Raw genomic sequence first — 6,302 nt, 5'->3', positions numbered from 1 at the left:
ACATTCAGTCTCATTTTTAAACTATTTATTTATTTATTTATGGCTGCGTTGGGTCTTTGTTGCTGCACGCAGGCTTTCTCTAGTTGTGGTGAGAGGGGGCTACTCTCTGTTGTGGTGCGTGGGCTTCTCATTGCAGTGGCTTCTCTTGTTGTGGAGCATGGGCTCTAGGCATGCGGGCTTCAGTAGTTGTGGCACGCGGGCTCAGTAGTTGTGGCTCGTGAGGTCTAGAGCGCAGGCTCAGTAGTTGTGGCGCACGGGCTTAGTTGCTCCGTGGCATGTGGGATCTTTCCAGACCAGGGCTCAAACCCGTGTCCCCTGCATTGTCAGGCGGATTCTTAACCACTGCACCACCAGGGAAGCCCCTCAATCACATTTTCTAAAGAAACAACCAAACCGGTCCTTCATCTAAACTTCTTTCAAGAGAATCTGTTAAGATACATAGGAGAGTTGCGCTGCCTGAAAACGAGAGAGGTTAGTGTTTCTGAGCACAACTTTGTCTGAAAAGGGGAAAACAAAATACAACACCCTGTGGTTTAAAATATGTATTTGCTGGGAATTCCCTGGTGGTCCAGTGGTTAGGACTCCATGCTTCCACTGCGGGGGCTGGGGTTCGATCCCTGGTTGGGAACTAAGATCCCCACAGGCTGTGTGACACAGCCAAAAAAATAAATAGATAAAATAAAATATGTATTTGCTATAGCTTGGTATTAATTGTGCCTCACTAAATATTTATTTATCTTATTTTATTAATTTTTTCATATGGGGGTACCTAAACATGGTACAAAACTCAAAGTAACAAAAAGACACACTGCGGTGAGAAGAGGCCCCTTCCCACGGGATACCACCCACAGCTCTCCCCCCACCCCGGAAGCAAGTATTGTTGCCAAAGAGTCTACACAATAACAAACATACACTGTTATCAACCTAGCTTTTTTCCAATTCACTACATGCTCTGGAGCGGGTTGCCTCTCAGTACTGATAGAGACGTATCGTTCTTTGTAACAGCTGCGTTAGAAGGATGCATTTAGACAGTCCCCACGATGACACGGAGGGCGCTTGCAATCTTTTGCTGTCCTGGAATAAATATTCTTGTGTCAGTGTCATCGGACATATGGGCTATGGTATCTATAAGTAAACACCTGGATAGTTTTGCTCAGTCAGCGGGTATGTATGTGCTTTAAAAACTTGGGACTATTTACCACCAAATTTTCCCCTATGAAAGTAGCGTTGCTTTTTTTAACAAGAGAAAAACAGACAGAAGTTTATTAGTGTGTGCATTGTGCGTACATATGGGAGCACCCAGTGATGAGTACCTTGGAGGAGGTGGTTAGAACTTGGGTTTATATGGCATCTTTTTTTTAAATATATCTTTACTGGAGTGTAATTGCTTTACAATGTTGTGTTGCTTTCTGCTGTACAACAAAGTGAATCAGCTATATGTATACATATATCCCCATATCTCCTCCCTCTTGCGTCTCCCTCCCACCCTCCCTATCCCACCCCTCTAGGTGGTCACAAAGCACGGAGCTGACCTCCCTGTGCTATGCGGCAGCTTCCCACTAGCCATCCATTTTACATTTGGTAGTGTATACATGTCCATGAGTAGCGTTGCACTTTATGAGCTCATTTCTGAGTTGATATATTATTCATTACTGATCCTTATTTCATATTAGCATTTCATTAGCATTTACAAATATATTTTTCTTTATAAACAGATTTTGCCAAGGATTGAGAGCTCCGTAAAGAGCAAGTTCCTGTCCCCTGCCCAAGCCTGTGAACCCTGACAAGGGCACTGTCAAGGCTCGGGGGTACATGCTTTGTGGTAGGCCTTTTAGGTTTTATTTTTCCATTCATGCAACATTTATCATGCCACCTCTGTGTGCCAGGTCCTGGGCTGGAGCTGAGGACATTGGGATGACAAGGACTTGGACCCTCCCGCAGTTAAACAAATACTTACAACAGTGTGTGATAAGCACCAGAAGGGCTGGGGGACTCGGAAAGGGGTACCCACCACTGCTGGGCGGGTTCCGGATGATCTGGTTACAGATGTAGTGACTAAAACAAAATTTCTGATTATGAAAGCAAATTACGCTTGCTGGGAAATTTTTGATTAAATAGAAAACTGTAAGGAAGGAAATTAAAAGCACTCATGATCCCATCACTCAAAAAAAACACCGTTAATAATCTGTTTTCCTTTTAACTTCAAAAACCCGGGCTAAATAGCACATACAATTCTGAATTCTGCTTTTCTTACTTATGGTGATATTGTGAGCATTCTCCCTGCTCCGGCCTCCCTGGGGAAGCCCACAGTCTATCCCGACGACTCCAGAAGCATCGTTTCCCCCCCGGACCTGGCTCTTGAACTCCAGGCCCGTGTGCCCAGTTGTCCGAGGACGGCTCCACGTGGATGTGCCCCAGGCACCTCTAACTCAGGACATCCAAACTAAACTCATTATCTGCTCCCCCTAGCCCGACCCCAGTCCTGCTTCTCCTCCCCGCCTTTCCCCTGGGAGAGTGGTGCCACCCTGCCCCAATCTACCAGCTGGGCACTCTTGGGCCCCCAGGCCCAGCCCTCCTGCGGCCACTCATGGAAGGGCACCCACACTGCGTCTCTCACACCTCTGCAGCCCACAGCCTTCGCCTCATTTCAGGACCCCAGTATTTCTCTTCTGGCTTATCCTAACCTCCTCCTAATGAATCCCCTCACCTCGTCCGTCCCCCCACCCCACTCCAAAGGCACAGGCAGCCAGAGCCATCCGCCATATACAAATGGCGATCTCGTCACGTCCTGGTGTAAGAGCCTATAGGACGGCCCCTTACCAGGGGGGAAAAGTCCATGCACCGCACCGGGCTCACCAGCCCTGTGATAGGGCCCTGCCCGTCCCCCAGTCCCATCCGCCACCTCAGCCCCACACAGACGCTATGGTCCTGCCACCTGAGTGACAGCTGACCCGTGTCCTCCCATGTGCCTCTGTGGCTTTGCAGGTTCTGTTCCCTCTACCTGCCCTCCCCTTCCAGATAATTCCTACTAAGCCTGTCAACCGACCTTGGGTGGCACCTCCTCTGCAAAGACTCTCTCCAGTGGCCTTCTTGTGCCTCTCCTGGATCAGGCACCCTCCTCTGTGCCCCGTGGAGCCCCATGTTTACCCCAACATGGCCCTCTTCACACTGCATTGCACGTGCCTGCTTACTGCCCACCTCCGCGCCATGCCTGTACACCTGGGTCCACAGCTGGTATTTATTTACTTGCAGTGCAAGCTTGGTCAAATTACTTAACCTCTCTAAGCCTCAGTTCCCTGATTTAGACAACACAGGTAGTAATACTAACAGTACCTACCTCAGCTGGGTGTTGTAAGGATTAAATGAGGTAATGTACGTACCGTGCTCACCACCATGCCTCCCCACCCAACACTGAACCCTCTGTAATGGTAGTTGGTGATTCCTTCATCTTTGCCACGGCCACTGCATCCCTGTTAGTTAAAGATGTAGCTAGGCTTGGAGAAGCCATGAAAGGAAGGGAACTTTCTCTTCCCCAGGGCATTCCTGGGGGACAGCAGAGGAAGGAGGCTCGCTGAGCCTGGAAGTTCAACGAACTCTCCACCCATCTTCCTTTTCTTCATGTACCTTGTAATGTACATGACTGTCCAGAAGGGGGCACCCTCCCCTGAAGTGGCCGCATTATTTCAGCAGCCTGTGTAGGCTGCAGTCTTGATTTCACTCCAGCATGTGTTCTCGAAAGCATGACTAAAATTGGGCATTTTTTCCCATTGAAATAAAACAGGGCTGCTGTCGACAGCAAATTGTCTCAGTAAGATGCTGTTTGTCTATGATTTGCAGAAACTATTTTTAAAATAACCCAAATACAGGTTGCAAACCACATTGCAAATCACAGAAACTAGCGTTGCACTCCCCAAACCCACCCCCAAACTGCTTTACTAATTCACCAGTTTGGAAGGTACAGGACTGGAAGGTGGAGTTGGAAACAGTCCCTGAAGTTAGGTAGCACAGGAGCTCTGTTATGGACTGTCTCTCCCTGCCCCATTCATACGTTGAAGGCCTAACCCCCAGAAGTGATTGTATTTGGAGATGGGGTCTGTGAGGCCCTGATAAAGGTTAAGTGAGGTCATAATGGTGGGGCCCTAATCAGATAGAGCTGGTGCCCTTAGAAGAAGAGGAAGAGACACAGGAGTTACTCTCCCACTCCCGGCCACTGTGCCGTGTGAGGACACAGTGAGAAGGCAGCATCTGCAAGCCAGGAAGAGAGAAACCCTCACCAGAAACCAAGCCCTGCCAGACCTTCATCGGGGACTTCCAGCCTCCGGAACTGGGAGAAAATTAATTTTTGCTGTTTAAGCCACCCAGTCTGTGACTTTTGGTTATGTTTTGAGACAGGTACCTAGTCAGGGAAGCACTTCCCTTTCTTATATTATTATTGTTGTCAGTATTATATCAAACTAGTTATTTTCTTCTTAAAAAAAAAAGAAATAACCGCAAGCCCTCACCTCTTGCTAAAGTGTGAAAGCCCTCTTCTCACTCAGCACTTTCCACTCCCTTTCTGACTTCTCTGTTGAATTTGTCACCTCAGGCCTGCACACAGCACACCAAAAGCCAGGAGCAGGCCACAGCTGTCACAGTAAAGAGAGAAAAACGACACACGTGCTGTTTCCTGGTGTTTTCGAAAGCTAGGACGCGTTTTCTGTTTTTCTGTGGAAAGACGTGTGAGCCAGCCCGTGAACTGGCAAGTGAACTTGGCTCTGCACAGTCTGCTGTGGGTGGGGTGGGGGGAGCAGTGTGAGTCTGAGTGTTGGTGTCACGGTGCTGTGCAGGCTGCACTTCCCTGCAGGGTCCCACAGAGTCTAGAACAAACAGTGCCTCATCAGAGAGCACCTGATCCAGGGTCTCCCTCCACCCCCGACTCCCTCAGGCTGGCTGGAGACCAGGTCCAGCCTGTTGGTCTTGGGGGCTCTGCAGCTCATCCCCCAGCCCCAGGAGAAGGCCATGCTTGGGATTAACATTCCCAGGGCCTGGTCAGGTTTATAGTCGCCAAAACATGGACTCCTGGCTTGACAACAGGCCATTCCAGCAATCCTGTGATGCAGCCAGGTGTAGGGACAAACCCTGCTGCTTGGGAAACTCAGTCATGCAGGGTCATGGAAAGATCTTGAGCTTTGGTTCAAAGCCTGGTCTGTTGTTTAGCAGCTGTGTGATCTTAGATAAGTTACTCACCCTCTCTGTGCCTCTTCTTGCTTGTGTACAAAATGGGGTTAACAAAGCTCATTTCATGAAGTTTTTATAAGGATTAAACTATGTAGCCTTAAATTACCTGGTATGGTGCCTGACAGGTAGCAATGCTTCATCAGTGGTCACCGTTATTCTAAGGCAGGGGTTGGAGGACTTTTCGATAAAGGGCCAGAGAGTAAATATTTCAGGCTTTGCAGCTGTTCAGTCTCTGGCAACTACTCAATTCTGCTGTTTAGTATGAAAGCAGCCATAAGCAGTACATAAAGGAATGGACATGGTTGTTTCCCATAAAGCTTTGCTTAAAAACAGGTGGGCTGTAGTTCAAAGGTGGTGCCTGTACAGAAGGCTGCATGGTTAAGGCGGGGGAGAGGGGGGTTGCAGAGGCCAGGCAGGTCTCTGATGCACAGAGATGTCCTTGCAGCGAGGGGAGGCGGGCACGTGTCCCTAATGTATTATTAGGAAAGGCTATTACAATCCAAGGGTTCTTAAACCAGGGTCCATAGACCATCTGGGAATTTTTCAAGGGGCTTTGGGGAGGTGTCTAGGAGTCCTTAAATTTGTACATACGTTTGTTTATGTATATGCTTATGGACATTTTTCTGGGAAGAGGGCTCATAGCTCCCTGTAGATTATCTCAGACATCTGTGATCCTCAAAAGGTGAAAGACCATTGTGTTAAGCCACGTGACTCCCCAGACTTCAGTGAAGTGCCCTGGGAGACCTTGGGGCCATGACAGATGTGGGAGGAGAGGTCCCTTGGCTGAGTGGGACACAGCTGCTTAGAAGCAGGCAGGGGTCTCCTGGTCCCTTCCCCAGAGGCCTTCCTCTAACCTCTGGTTCTCAAACTGGCTCAAGGAGGTTTTCCTGTTGATCCCTGGTCCCAAGACAGCCTCCTCGTTACCAAGACAGCCGAGAACTCTCCAGCCAACCCTCTGTAGATCCCCCGGAGAGCTCTGTTATTTTCAACCTCTCTCCCCTCCCCAGCCCTGGCAGAACTGGGGGGAAGTTTGATGTGACCAGCTTCCTGCCCAATTGGGTAAGGAGGTGAGCCTCTCAGTCAGG

Source organism: Balaenoptera ricei, chromosome 1 (genome assembly GCF_028023285.1).
Source record: "Balaenoptera ricei isolate mBalRic1 chromosome 1, mBalRic1.hap2, whole genome shotgun sequence".
NCBI classification, from domain to species: domain Eukaryota; kingdom Metazoa; phylum Chordata; class Mammalia; order Artiodactyla; family Balaenopteridae; genus Balaenoptera; species Balaenoptera ricei.
The sequence above is the reverse complement of the archived record's forward strand: the minus strand, read 5'-3'. Positions refer to the sequence as shown.